The 16,754-nt window shown below is 30.0% G+C and overlaps 1 long non-coding RNA gene across 1 annotated transcript; it reads left to right on the plus strand.

Annotated features, from left to right (window-relative positions):
- The first annotated feature begins 202 nt into the window (after window positions 1–202).
- LOC149056131 (uncharacterized) lies at window positions 203–16,331 on the plus strand. The gene is made up of 2 exons (XR_016191447.1): window positions 203–470; window positions 15,971–16,331. It is a non-coding gene; the product is annotated as an uncharacterized LOC149056131 (long non-coding RNA).
- Window positions 16,332–16,754: the final 423 nt, after the last annotated feature.

A 16,754-nucleotide genomic window follows, 5' to 3' on the forward strand; every position in this document is an offset into this window, starting at 1 on the left:
GCATGATAATATAGTCGTGGCGTTCATAGAAAGACCGTTGCTATACTGAATCCTTCTCGTACCTTATAGTTTCACACGACCTGTGGCAGCGGAGATTTAGAAACACGCAACACCAGTCTCTCATTTAATATATATATATATTATATATATTATAGACAAAGCAGTGACGAAGAATGCCTGTGTACACATATAAAAAGAACCCCCACGAGAACGACGTGGCCGTTGTTGGCAAACAGAGTCCGTAACTGACCTCTGGGTGTCCAGGTGCAACGCCACTTGCAGGGGGCCTCATTGTTGGGTCCTCGTCGTGAGTATACCTATGCCCTGCACATTAATTATTAAACATGCGCACGCCGCGTAAAACAATGGACAACCGGATTTTAGAACCTTGCTGGGCGATATTTACCAACAAAGGGGTTATCTTGTCCGTCAGTCGTCGCTGGGACAGAGCCGTCGTCACATCGAGCCGGGTGAGTACAATATTATAACGATAAAAAAGTGAAAAAAATATTATATACGATTCGAAGTTTCGCACAAAAATTCTGTTAAATATCTATATTTATACCTATTAAAAAAAAAATTACAACTTTTGGCATCAGTAAAAATCAATGTTATAATAATATTGTAATATATTAACTGAAATCGTATAAGTATTTTTATATAGTATATGGTACTGAATAGTGAATATCATGTGGATATAACCTTTAGGAAAGAACTGGTTTGGATTTGTGTAGATCAATATAATATTTAACTAGTTATAGAACTATAGACCACCAGTGGTGTATTTTGGGTGATTTCTCGGGGGGTGTCAACATTTATTGAACCTCACAAACAAAATTTTTAGTATTATTTACTAATGTAAAAAGACATTGAATTAATTTTTTAACAAATTAATATGTTAGGAATTGACAAGAAGTTTTACATTTGATAAAAATAGTATACTATAAAATAAGTGACAACACCGGGGACAACACTAATGTCCAATATATTTGGACTTTTTTTTAAATGTCGGGGGGTGTCAAGACATGGAACACACACCCCCAAAATACGCCACTGTAGACCACCGACACATATACGACGTGTAAATTAAACCACCACAAGAGACACATTGAACTTTCTGTTCTGTTCAGCTATTATTTTTTCAATCGGTCGCTGTTAATTCCTGGCTCCACCAACCATTAGTCACTATGGCAACCGAATTCGGTTGGCAATAATTATATTCATTTTTTCCACTCCCGTAGGTTCGTTTTTAATTATTTTAATTTGTAACGAAAACGAAAAATCATCTTGCCGCTATCCATGAGCGCCGACCCTCATCTGCACCCATACCCCGTCCGCCCGGGTGTAACATCTTCGAGAGTTTCTACGTATCTCCTCATTCCTCCCCGCACCGACGATTTCCGTGACGCTACCCGCCCGCTTCCATTCATAACCCGATGCCATCTCCCGATAAATTTTTCCGTCAAGTGGGTAAAATAATTGATCGTATTCCGACTATCCGTACTATGTATATAATAATAATAATATAATAATGTTATACATTATAACCTTTAAGCAATAATGGCTACCGCCCGATTGCTTTACTCAGCATCGTATTTTATCTATAATTAAAATATAGTTATTAATTTATCGTAAACCAAGCAAACTGTATTAGAGTAAACAAGGAGTTTTACATTGCAACAATGAACGTTGATGATAACTAGGGAGCAGATTTTATTGTAATAAAAAATCTATAATATATGTACCAATTTTTCATAAAATATGGAATAAAAAATCCAAAATATGTAAATATCGAAAAAATATACTTGTGTTAAAATTACCAAAAATAAATATTTTATTTAAAAAAATGTATTAGCATCGTATATTATATATAAATATTAAGTAAAAGTAATACAAATGATGTAGGTGTATCAAACAACGAGTATTATTCTGGAACAATGTTAATAGTTTGAAATCCAGAATTTGTTTTAATTATAGCTGCATACTATAAATAAGTACGTAAATACCATTTAGTCATTTAGATAACATACAATATTTGGATGAGGTCGTCAAAAAATGTTGAAAAAGCTTATAATATATACCTATCATCGCCAAAAATCAATAGAGAAAATCAAAAATTACATAAAATAGTAATTTTTTACCAATCATGTAAAAATATTAAAAATATATTTCAGTTAGAATCATCAAATTCGTACACATTTCTAATCAGATCTAAAATATAGCATTACAATAAAATATGTATTTACAATAAAATCCGTTATCTAATGATAACCAATTAGGAACTATAGTAAAATAGAATGTGTTTAAAAATAATAAAATGATTTCTTCGTACCGCCTGATTTTACTGCCGCAATCACTCAGTATAATTTTTATAGATGGATGTAGATGTAAGTATGGGTATAGCGAGTAGACGGTCAATTATAAAATAATAAACCCCTGGGAACCCCTTCACCCCGTAAGTCGGTGTATCAATAATAAATACTCGCCGCACGTTCTTCGGGTGGTAGGTATTTTTAACACCGAAGAACTTACCGGAAACTCAATCACCGCACAAACTACGTAATGTAACACTCCAATAACACGATGTTATCCGACGCACGCGGTATAATTTCATTTAATGCATTTTGTGCACTTTTTCGCAGTGCGCAATTTCCGTGTAAACAGTGTTTACCTAAAGCTTATTGTTATTGCATGCTCTATACATACGGTTGTACATAAAAATATTTTAAACATTGCAATTCGATGATATTGTTATTGAGTCGATGGAATGATTTTTTTTCAAATGTTTTGCTTTTTTCATTACCTATTTTTATTTTATTTACGGGTGATTTCTCCTGCTGTCATCGATCGTGTCGAATATAACGTCGTCCGCCGCCGATAACATTGATTAATCAGCGCAAAAAATATTATTTAAACTATAAAATAAATATTTAAATGTTGAATTAAAATATTTAAATCCCCGTTCGAGTTCAAACAACAGCACGAAATCCGTATGTTTATTTTTAATTAGTTTTATAATGATGTATTTTAATTAATTCGTTAATAATGTATCAGTAATTCTCAAAATTATAAATTAGTTTGTTATCAAATTATATATTTTACCGTTATAGAAAAATGAATGATTATTTTTTATTTTTAGACGATGTCAGGAAGTGACTATCAAAGAGTTTAAATTACTTTTTCGAACATTTACAAGAAAATAAAAAAAGTTTTAATTAACATACCTTTCAATGGATGCCGAAATGTAAAATTATATACCTATTTTAAATAGCCAACTATAAAAGGTTAAAGAAAAAGCACTTTTTAACGTTTAATGAATTATTAAAAATCAATACATATTCAACGATTTTTAATTTAATTAACTTAAAAGTATACATATTTAAGATATTATTATATGGCTTAATAACATTGAAACCATAGACGAACCACAAAACAAAAGTTAAATGATTTTTCTACATCATATATCATAATATGCCTAGAAAATAAAAGGTATTAGTTTTTTTAAGACTACGAAATAAAAGAAAGTAGGAACAAACATAATAGTATAATACAAAATGTACGTACCTAATACACACATTTACACGTAATTTTTAAGACGTTTTAAGCATCTTACCTCGTAACACAATAAGTTATTTTAAATAAATTAGTTGATATCATACCTGTATTATTTTAACATAAACTAACAACTGTGAAACTTAAAAGGACATTTTCATCCCTTTATCGTGATTGTGGGTAGCTAATTTGAATATTTTACTTCATATAGCTGTCAATTTTTACTAGTAAAATAAAATATTAGGTCAAGATTAATTATATATAATACATTTTTTAAATCAATTTACTCAATACAATAGAAACTTATTATTTTTCAATAAATATTTATAGGTATTACATAATTCCAGGATTCCATGCATTTCTAACTTAAGTAAACACAATCACTTTTGTCTGCAAAATTTAAGACATTGAAGCACTAAAATTTTAATTAATTGTTTATCTTACTTTGTTTATTTTAAAAATGCATAATGTTTAATAATATTATGATGTAGTGGCCTTCAAGTCAAATGTATAGTAACGGAATTCTGCCTTGAATTCTGTATTACTCACCAAATGGCGAGTATACCTACGACGTCCCACTCAACCATCATCACTCATCATCACTAATAAGTAGTCCTTCACATCATCGTTTACACTTGCTTTACAACAATAAAACATTCTATAATAAATTCTATAATGCCTAATAGAAGTAACGAATGAGTTACCTACATAATAAAAGTTATATAAGCACAATTTTCTAAATTGAAGTTCTGCACTCGTCCATTATGACATGAGTTATTTTATTCCATTAAAAATACAAGCATAACTATAATCTGTAATATTTGTTTTATCATTGGGTACAATCATTTTTTGTTAAACATTTCACTCAATGTATTTCTGAATATGATTATACTTATAACTCTACAATAATACTCATGCCCACATTAAATGCTTATATTAACAGTATTAAGAAACTGTTCATCGTTGTTATTGATTAGTATTTAGCAACGATCGATCGATCAATATCAATACACTAAACAGTAAACACATTATATTTTAACTACTACCACAAGACTCAAATTTCATTTGTAATCCTGTCAATAGTGGGTAGTTCATAATATTATACATTTGAATACTTAAAAACGATGAAATCATCAATATCTAATTGATGTATCGTCAAATAATCGAACGCATTATTGAGAATAAGGATTTTTCCTCCAACGCCTGATGACACACTTTAAATAAAATTAGTGTCAAAAGATCAAAATAAATTTGTTTATACCTATACAAATTAATACATAACATGTTATTACTACGTATTAATTAGTAAACGAAAAACATATATCTATAAGTGATGTAATTTATCAAACTTCACGGAGTCAGCATGACGTCACGTCCAAAAAAAACCGCTACCAAAACGACCAAGACGACGACAATTTACGAGGAAAAGATGTAATTATTGTTTCGGAATTAGTTTCGTTTAGTTTATATATATACTACAGTAGTAGGCGGTGGGGGTAATGATGAAAAAAAACGGTCGCCATTATTCTTACTTAACGGAGATTTCGAAACGGGAGCAGACAAAAAAAAACCAAAGGACGGGGATGAATAAAAAGGGTCCGATATAAACGTATAACTGCTCATATATATGTAGTGGGGATGATGGAGTGGGTGTGAGTTGTGGATCGACGCGGAAAAAAATACACCCGGAGACGTTGGCCGGCGGTGGCGGCGGTGTCTGTCGGGGGTGGTGGCGAACCGGCCGAAGAGAAGATTAAATTTTTACCGACCCACCTTCTTTTCGTTTACTGTCGGGCAGGGGGTGGGGATTTGATCGGTGAGGAGGGTTCCATTAAAACAGAAACCACCCCCACCCGCAAGTCTGCCGCCCAGCATCCTCTCCGCTCGCCAGAGCTATTGGTCTTGACGAGCAGTAGTGGTAGTACACAACACGACGACGATTCTGCCGCCGCCGTTTTTCATATCGCAACTCCGTTTTTCTTTTTAACCCTTTCTACCCCGCGACCGTATTTCCTTAAAATCTTTCAATTTTATCGATTCGGCGGAAGGAAGTGTTGTCTTTTTCCCTTCTGACGTTGTCGTCATCGCCGTTTCCAGGGAGTTGAATTTTTCTATCTCCTTAGTTATTTTTATTATTATTATTATTGTTTTTATTTTATACTTCTGTCGGTGCACGCCGATAATTTTTTCTTTTCTGTCAGTACTGACGCGCATTATTGTCATCGTCCGCGTGTCATTTTTATTCAGAAAAATATTGCTCACGTCCCATACATAGTATATAGATCTTAAAGTAATTATTCCTCTCGTGCGTTATAAATAATACGAAAAACTTTCCATTCGTAGTCCCAAATGTAAAGTAATGGTTTTTATTTTATATCGAAATTGACGTCCAATATAATATACAGGGGGCAAATAAACAATAGACAATGACTGACAATTTCATACACGTCACTTCTGATACGTTTCAGCAGTTATATAAAATGGCAACCCGCTTGACGAGGGTACAGGCTACAGGCATTCTCACCAATTCGTAACCGCCGCGTAAAATAAACTTTTTCTGACACGCGTGTAATCATATTAAGTTAAGTCATTCGCATTTACCAGAGTTATATGTACCACATATATATCGAGTGTATTAACCCAACTTCTTCTCGGTCTTCTCAGCGGTTTCTGTGTCCGTAATAAGAAACCGTAACTACTATTTTGTTTTTAATAATTTAGTTATAATTTTATACACACAGATTAAACGACTTTTGCTAATTTAATAATTATCATAGTACCTACAATGCAAAAACTTACTCTAGGACTATCCAAGTCATATTACACGATTGAAATAAAAATGGTAGGATATTTTAATAAAATTAGCTGAAATCATTTTAATGTTACACATTTACACGTTAATTATACACATCGTAAAAATATATTTCTCAACAAAATTACTTATCCTGTACAATATTTATTTATTACAGTTTATTGAGTAAATATTTTATATAACAATCAATAAACATGCAATGTTATTTGCTAAAGTAAGAACAGAAAAATTAATATTGAAATAATATAACACGACTATATTAACCCACTTATAATATTAACAACAACAATAGATATAGTGTTTATTGCGGAAGTTATTTTAATTGAAATAGTATATAAGACTTACGAGACTAACTATAATCTTATAATAACATAGTTTAAATTTAATACATTAGATACAAAGATAAAAAAGTTGAAATAAATTAGGTATCCTATAATAGAGCTCGTATTGAATATAGGTTACATAATTTATCAAAATGGAAAATATATTTCAAATTTTGAAAATTAAGTGCAGTGAAATAAATTATCATAGATATGTTGGTATCCTGTATTAATTGTCTTTTAAATGCTACAGATAAAATAAAATATTATAACGTAATAACATTTAACGTACCTATATATCATTGAGTCACCAATTAACATTAAGTTAAGAAATCATACTTCATATAGTACCTATGTATCATGTATGGACAACATGATACATATTTTATCTAAAACCTAAACCAACTAATTTAACCATCAACGTTATTTGAACAGTTTAAAAGCGCTTTATTCGAGGACGTGGTATTTCGTATAATTAAAAGCTCATAATCTTATTGTAGCTCGTGTCAAACGTTGTTAACGTGCTCTAATGACTCCTTTACAAACATTTAAGGTTTTACTGTAACTATTTAAAAATGAAAATATAATATAACCACATCATATTTTTATATATGTGAAGGATAAATTATTTGGGTAAAGTCATTTAAACCGTGTTGCATAGCATTATTACCTCAGCTTACAGAAACCAATAGACCAGAATGTGTTAAAATATGTGAACGACTTAGCGATATAAATTAATGAACACTTAAGAATAATATATTTAACTTGAGTAATACTGATAAGATATGAGATGTAATTGACCATAGACTTGTTGCGACTCTGCTGAAAAACAAACAAACAAATATGTGACTCTATCCAAACTTGCAAACTTGTTTTCTAATGTGGCATAACTTATAAGTTATGACGGTCGAAAAACAATTTTAATACCCTTGAAACATAATAGGTACGACAAAATAAAACGAATACCTACTCAGCACTCTGTATTAATTTATTAATCTAAGCTTCTACTTATAATACTAATAATAGGATTACTCTTAATTATTAAACGGTATACAGATAGGTACATATAGGTTTTAATTTTACAGCGTTAACGAAATATTATTATGATTTATAACATTTTAGCATTAGCGATAGAATTCCAGAGTTCCAGCCATATTTTTTTTGAGTTTATTTATCTTATTTTTCATTTTTCTTATAGTGATCAATGTTATAATAATACCTAATATTTAGTGTTCATAATATGTATGTCAAAATATACATATCATTTTATATGTATATTATAGGTACAAGCTTATATTATATTATAATATGATCGATACAATAACTGTCAATAACACAAATAAGACATATGGAATATGGATAGGTCTAATGCTACCGTCCATTGTGTTAGGTTACAAAAATATTCAATGATCCTATATCATATTTATAATTATTAACTATAATTGATTTGTCATTGGATTTATCATTTATCAATTCGTAAAATATGTATAAAATGTAAAATATATTACTTTTGTACAGAAATTTTAAAATGATTGATGATGATTTTCACATCGAAAAAAATTATTGATTTTTTTTTACTAATAAATAACAATACGTAAGTAGGTACTAAAGGTATAATGTACATAATATAATAAGTAATATATTATTATAAGTTGCATTTTATATCCTGAGTCTAAAACTCTAAAACCTAATCTACATATTATTATCTATTACTATAATTTATTATTACTGAAATAATTGAATTTTCATATACAATTCCAGCAATTATAATAATATTTTAAAATTAATATAAGATTGATTTTCTTACGTTTTTTTTTTTATTTTATTACTATATCAAAACTAATTAATTTCTATCTATCATAGAGGAAAAATATGTAGAACACAAATAAAAATAATTATTTATATGAAAGAAAGTTAACACACAAAAAACATCTAGCTTTTGTACTCAATATTTAAAATTATATCTTTAGTTCACAGATAAACACATAATCATATTAAAAACTCGATTAAAATGTAAAACTACAATAGGAATACGATTAAAATGCAAATATTTATAATAGCCCAAAAGGTTGTTCAATTATAATTATTTGTATACATTTTATCTAACTAAAATGAATAACTTAACCGAAAAAAATGATAATTGCCCATTTTCCCAACTAAGAGTGGTCAATATAATTGGAAGGGGATGAAAATGATACCGCTATAGGAATCTGTATAACAAGCGTAATTTAGAAACCATGATATTACAAAATTTCGGGTTTGAATTAACCATTTTCAAAAATGTAATTAAATTAACGACATTTATACAACATGCATATATAATATTTATATACACATTTACGTGTATTTATTCTAAATTCCTTTTAAACACAATTATAAGTAATAAAATCATAATTACATAATTATATTTTTTATCATAGATTATTGAGTTGTTGGATATTAAAAATGAATAACAATAACTGTAACCAAATTTATGCAAAGGCGGTTTCGTCTTAATCTTGTAATTATAGTAACCATGCAAAGGTAATGGAAATAGAGGAATTATATGATGCAACAGTGTATCTCACATTAAAATACGTAAATTACTATATTAAGTATATATTATATCATAATGATGTAAATAAATATATAATGTTAAAACAATAATAATATGTTTACAAACGACTTATTATACATTATTAACTACCACTGGTAGCCTGTAGAATGGGTTAGTAATTTCTAAAAATTGATTACATAACGTGTTTTCCTATATTTTATTATAACATACAAAAGTTATTTGATCACTCTACTTGGAGGAGTCTCAACTCAACTAAACAGCGACAACTCGGAAAAATGTCGAAATATCGTTTTTTATGAAAAAAAAAAAACTTATTTAGATATCAGGAAAAAGTATCCTTTCATGTGCACGGTTACGTTTTATATTAGGTAAATGTACCTATATATGAAAAAACCGTGAAGAGAAAAAAATCACAAAAAGATAAATCACTGTATGCCATCAATAATACGGCATTCAGCAGCAGTGCAATATTATAAGATCGTTGAAATCTCGGTACTGCTGAAATAGGACTTCTCCGTGACGGCATTATAGGCTCACGATAGAAGGAGTGAGGGGGAAAAGGGATAAGAAGTAAATGAAGAGCTATTGGGGAAGAAGTTTTCTCGCGGTGGAGAGGACATTTTGTAAATACCTCGAGCGGGGCCGAAATAAAAAAAAAGGGGAGCCGTTTAAGAGCGCGCGCGCCGAGATTATAATATACGCGGCGACACAGAGGTAACGGAATATAAAACAGTGAGGCGGCAATATATTATTATTATATTATTATTTTGCAGGCCTGCCGACCGCTGTTACAGAAGCAAGGGTTGTGGTAGTATTAGGGTGCGGTGGTGTTTGTGGCTATTGTATACCTATACCTACGAAAAGTATTATTTTCTCGACAACATAATATACTCTTATAAGTAAGAAATAATAAAACCGTGCGAATCTAGTGCGAGACCGTGTTTTGTGCACGCATTAAACCAACCGTAAACATTATTATCATTATTATTATTTAACGCTGTCCTATTGTTACGGTGGCGGAGGCGGCGAATCGTCTATATTACGCAGTAAGCACGTGCCTATTGTACGACGACGACAAATAAATCGGACTTGATTTTTTTTACGTTTCCCCTCACGCGTTTTTCATAATTTAATTAGTGGTTCACCGGAACGCGAGACGTGCAGGTACAGACATCCGAAATTCCGAACGCTAGTCCAAAGGGCTGTGCGGGGCTTATCAATTCATTATCATCATCTAATAAAAGCATAACACTATAATACAACATAATCGATCAAAATAGTTGTGTGCAATAAACAAAACGAGATAGTGAAAAACTGAGATGACGGGACAAAAAGAATTTGATGACAACCATATAAAGTCACAATGTAAAAAAATATGCATAGTATTAGGAACTAATATATCATCATGCCGTATTGCCATATCGAATTCAATAGTATTATATTGAAAATAAATTTTAATATAAAATATTCATCCCTAATAAATATTTTATTAAGTACCCTGGATCCACGCCTGACCCGTAGACGATAACGTGTTATAGAAAATTATTAACAATATTATAAAGTTGTTCATACAATATACTGCATGGTGTAACAGAAAGACATCGACAATTGAAATAACTTATAGTTATTATAGATAATTTATAGAATTTTGTGCTATAAAGACAGCGGAATTTTTATTTAAATTTTCGCCACGCCTTTTGTATTTGTCTCGTTTGATTTCTGATATAATCACCTCTATATGACTATCGTGTCAATAAAATTAGATGATAAAGAAATCCTCACTCAAAACAATACGCGGCGGACACTGACACACTCCTATTAGGCGTGTTTGAGCATTGTACGGTTAAAGAAATAATGTAATATCGTCAAAACAAAATATTAAAATAACATTCAAAAGTAAATAAAGACGTACTTCACTTATATAAAAATATGTTCACGTGACGCGATCATGATTAATGGATCACTTAATATGTATGTAACGTGCTATTACTTCCAGCACCTTCCTATACACAATATAATAAAGGTTCAGAGACAATATTGACGCAAAATATGTCTAAAGAGAATTAGTTATTTCGGTTATTTTATTATTGGAGACTTGTTCTACAAAAGTTTTCAATAAGTTTTCTTCTCACTGAAAACCATCAAAATCGATTTGTTATATTAATTAATAATTATTAACCGTTACAGTTTTTTGGAAACAATATTTTCAGGCAGCATATAATTATTGAGTTTTTGAATTGGACCGATTCCAACGAATAACTTGAGGTGGCGCTGGTGAGGGGGGGCGGCAGACAACTATAGAGAGTTAGTAAGTACGAAGCTATAAAAATAAAAAAAACTTTTAAGGGGCGTATAGTAAAGTATTTTGAATGATTTTCACAATTTTTATGCTGTATATATTATGTACAAAAAGAAACCATAACCTCGTTTCACGGGGTTTTTGAAAAACGTTATTTGCTTTCTTGCTTCTCGCCGGCCATTTCTTCTTTGTTACTTATAGCTACCATTCGGATTCCAGACTTGGTTGCCACGCGTAAATTATGTATTGTTTATTGCCGCGTACACTAATTATCGTCTAAAACACAGTTTTTTATTCATGAACGCGCATTTAGATTTGTTCGCGTTTTTATTGAATATCTCCGAGAAACACCGTCGACGCTACCGCCACGCCGCTCCCTTGCCCCTTGGCGCGATTCGATCCGAAAAAACAAATGAATAAATAAATAAATAACCAGTACACGTTTTATTTATTAAACGGTTGTTTCTGTGTGCTTGTGTTACCGTAGTAACCAAAACGACTTTAGATCGTCCAGATTGTCCATTATACACAATCTAAAAGTCTACAAAAAATACAGTAAATAGGTAGGCTCTTTTGCACTGAGAACTGTTTTTAATTAATTTCGTTCTATGAAATTAGAAGAATAGCAATTTCAAATTACACTGATAATTCGGTGTACGTATAATATATATATATATATATGTATGCAACGTATTATATTTTTTTAATAGGTAGTTTTTCAGTCTATCATAGTAGACACTATAGTACGAAGGATGGGTATGAACAATATTGTAATAAAAAATAGTAAGTAATGTAATAATTAATATTTCAAATCAATAACCTTAATATTTAGTTTGAATTTTGTGTACATTTTTTTTGACCACGTAGGAAAACTATTCGAATTTGTGAGCTGTACCGTTTTGATATATTTCACAGAACCATATAGTTACCATATAGTTTTCCTGTACATATCATAATATATATAATTATTATATTACGTATTGAATTGAAATTGTTAAAATTAATAATGTGGACCATGATGTGTTTTGTTTGACTTTTAAAAAGTTTATCGTTCATTGGTAGACATTTTTTGAAATAGTACGAATTAAATAGTTTGTTTACGAAACGATCAGTTAAATAACATTGTCAGGTAGACGATCCTAGCCCATACAAATTAGATCGCATTATCATTTATCATAGTTTATATTTTTGTATAGTTTTTCTTGTAATATTATTTATAAGTTCACATTATTGTCTTGACTAATATGATATAATAAGTTTTAAAAAGAATTCACATTAAGTAATAAGATTATTATCCAAGTCACCTCTAAAGATTTTATTAATAGATATTTAAATTTGAATGTTGTATTATTTTACATAAGTATAAATCATTTTAAAATGTATATTGGTATCATTAAAAACCAAAGTATGAGATGATTAAAATGATATTATGTGCATATCCTAGGTAATATCCTAACCATTAGGTACATATTATAATGGGTGAATTCCCTCTAATATTATAAATAACACAACGAAATTGGTTTAGCTAAACGCAGAATGACTAAGACGTTTCCTGAATAGTTTACCTAGTGCTACTTAATCAGTAGGTAAGTAGGTCCTTTGATGAATGAGATAAACTTTAGCTAAGTTAAACCATGAATATTAAATGTTTATAAAATTTGGAACTTATCTTTTCCATACTATTTCGACAGAACTAAATAAGATCATCTCATTTTATTTTAACCAAAACTAACAATCCATGATATTAAATTTATCGTTAGATCTCGGATTTATATAGAATAAAAAGTATCAAAATACGCCATATAAATATATAATATGCAGTAAAAATCATTAAAATATGCAACAAATATGCAGTAAAAATCATTAATATATGCAAAAAATATACATTTACAAAATTCAAAGTTATATTAAGTATATGAAAAAAATATAAAAAAATAAAATATTATAAAATGTAACATAATAACATAAAATAATAAAATATAATAAAATGTAATATAATAATTTCATAAATATAGTTTAATATTATAATGTGTTTTTAATTGTTATTCTTTATTGTTAAAATGAATATTTAAATACCTAGTGCTCAGGATAGTTTACCCTCGGTAAAACTATGCTGTCTATCTGTTAGTAAATGTTTATATATAAAAAATGATCGTTCACAATCCACTGACGTTATCGGGACAAATTTGAAAGAGCTTTAAATATTTGGGTCTTGATAGTTTTCATCTAGTTCAACTGCTTCCGTTTCCCCTAATAATACCTTGTTAGTTTTACGCAATATTTTTAAGCCCTTGTTTTTGGAAAAAACATCATTTTATTTGTTTTTAATGTTGCCCCTCTAGGTCCAGGAATAATGTTTTATTTTTTTTCTAATTCACTTATTAAACAAAAACTTTCAGATAAAAGCATATTTTGTAATTCTAGTTTTTTAATTATTTCAACTAAAAATGATAAATGAGTTGATATAAATGTTAATTCATTCAAAATCGATCTATCTTTAATAATATCAAGTACTTTTTTGATGCATTATTGACTATTGTGCGTCGGCTTCTGCGAGCTTTTCAATTACATTTTGGTAGTTTATAAAATGTTCCGCGTAATATAAAGCAGCGACTATCCATGCTTCCCACCTTGTTATTACCGGACGGGAGGTAAAGGTTAGGTTAGGTTATATTTTCCATTTCGTCTCTAAAAATTTAAATTCTGCTCGGTGATTTTAAAAATATTTTTTTACCATTATTGATTAAAATATTAATATTCGGAAATAATTCGCGAACTTTTTCAGCAATAAGATTACAAGCATGGGGAATACATGTCATATGTACCATATCAGAATAAAACAACTTAAACGATTTCCCTTCTTTTACCATGTGTGGAGCAGCGTCTGTCAATAAGAGTAATACGCGTCTTTCCATGCCTATATCGGTCCATAATAATTTTAACGAGTCGTTTATAAATTGACTAATTTGTTATTCGTTTTATGTTTGGATGCAAAAAGATAAGGCCACCCTGTATAATCCTTTTTTAGGACACCCACAAGTAAATTAGCGATGTATAAATCCCGCGCATCAGTGGTCTCATCAACTGCAATTTAAACAAAATAATTTCCAATTTTCTCTTTTATTTCGTTCATTGTCTTTTGATAACAAATTGATAAATAATGTTACCGTAATGTACTTTCGTCTGGTATAGATTGGTTGGTATATTTTGATAGAAAATTTTGAAATGGTTTGCTTTTTAATTTATATAAAGGTATATCAGATGAAACCATAGCGAAACATAAATCTTCGAAAAAAGAATTGGAACTGGATTGGGAGCTAGTCGAAATTAATTTTGTTTTTGAAATTTTCTTCTAATTGCAGACATATGCACAAGTTGTGCAGCACAACTATAATATAAAACAAATTTTTCTAAGAACTATGTTTATATTACGCCTGCATATAATTATTGATTAAATTATTAAAGAAGTAAATACCTGTTTTCACATGTTGATCTAACTGTGATTTCCTATCACAAACTATATGCTTTCCACATGCGTTACAGAATACTGTTTTTCCATCTGAAGCAAAAACTTCTGCGTTTTTATCGCACAGGAAATCCACTCGCGAATTTTAGAACTAAAAGAACTACTAACTTTTGTACTTTCGACATTTTATATTAATTAGTATATTTTTTAGTTCGACAACTAAACAATGCCGATGTCAATTGCCAGCACGGTTGTAACTCTAGAACAGTTTACTAAATGTTTTAATGTTTATTTAATAAACTGCAGGTAATATTATAAAATTAAATGAATTATTTCGATAACGACGATATAACGATTAGATTTCAACAGATGAACTATCTATTTCTTTTAATACAATGGGATTACCTCAACGATTTTTAATGTATATATAATACGTATTTTCAATTGAGATAGCTAAAACTGTGTCATTAATTCCGCGTCCTATACCGATTACCGACCAAAAATATTTCGCAATTGCGCATTCACTGAAATATGCAACAAATATGCATTTATAGACAAATATGCATTTACAGTCAAATATGCGAAAATATGCAAAATAAAAATTCAGCAGTGTATTCCAACTTATATGATTCGTGGAGATTATTAACAAAAATATACAAAGTTAAAAGAAAAAAAATATGCAAAAACCTTACGAATCCGGGCTCTATTTATCATTATTTAGACAAAGCAATGGCATAAGTTATTAACCGTAAAAGTTATTGCAATACACAATTACTATTATATTAAATAGGTTTATTGCTTTATTGATTATCATACTATATATGTCTTAAATAGCATTGTATTTGTATTGTTTTATTATTATAATCGCACCACACTCAGTCACTCACTACCCACAAAATCTATCATATTATTATAATATTATTATCAAATTACTTATTGACTTAGTAATCCATTTTGATTTCAGATTGACGGTGGACAAGGGAATAATGTGAGAGGCTCTAGGTGTCGCTGTTCACGAAATACAAGTTAAAATTTGAAGCCACCATTCGAAATTGTTCGACCTGTATTTTTATTACAGCCAATGAAGATACATTCATTTTGTAAAGCCACTACAAATACAATATATTCCAGAAAAATAACGTAACTGAATCGAAACAATTTATTCCGATATGTTTAGTTCGGTTAAAATGGGAAAATGTTTTAATTAAAACACAGTTCAACGAGTAAAAGTTTGTTTCTCGTGGAAATTTGCTATATATAATAAGTATATATAAAATAAGTACTATGTATTTTTGTTTGGAAATATATTTTACTTTTTCGTTCAATTCTCGTTCGCCAGTTTTCTCTCGTTTTTGTTATTATTATTATTATTATTATTATGCTCGTTGTGTTTTGGAAATTGGACCAACGAGAGAAGTTGTTCTCATAATTCTTTTACTTCGTCTTTTATACCCACTCCTCCGCTGTCTGCTTGTCCCCCTTTTTTTTGCTTTATTATAATAAAAAAAAAAAAAAAATTAAAAGATTCGGAAAACCGTAGGTCGACTACGGCGGCGGTGTCGGCCCGATAGTGGAGGTAGGACGCGCGCAGGGTAACAAACGAACGAACGAAATAAAGAAGACTGCTGCTGCGTGATTAAAAACTGGCGGGAGTAGCCCTAAGCGAGGGGTCGATTTTCTTTTTAAGAGTTTTAATTGCTTCGGCCATCATTTCCCTGCAGGCTCCTCCATGCGCGGCGCTTTCTTAT

Source organism: Diuraphis noxia, unplaced genomic scaffold, assembly GCF_037042655.1.
Source record: "Diuraphis noxia isolate RWA-SAM2 unplaced genomic scaffold, SU_Dnox_SAM2 contig0004, whole genome shotgun sequence".
NCBI lineage: Eukaryota > Metazoa > Arthropoda > Insecta > Hemiptera > Aphididae > Diuraphis > Diuraphis noxia.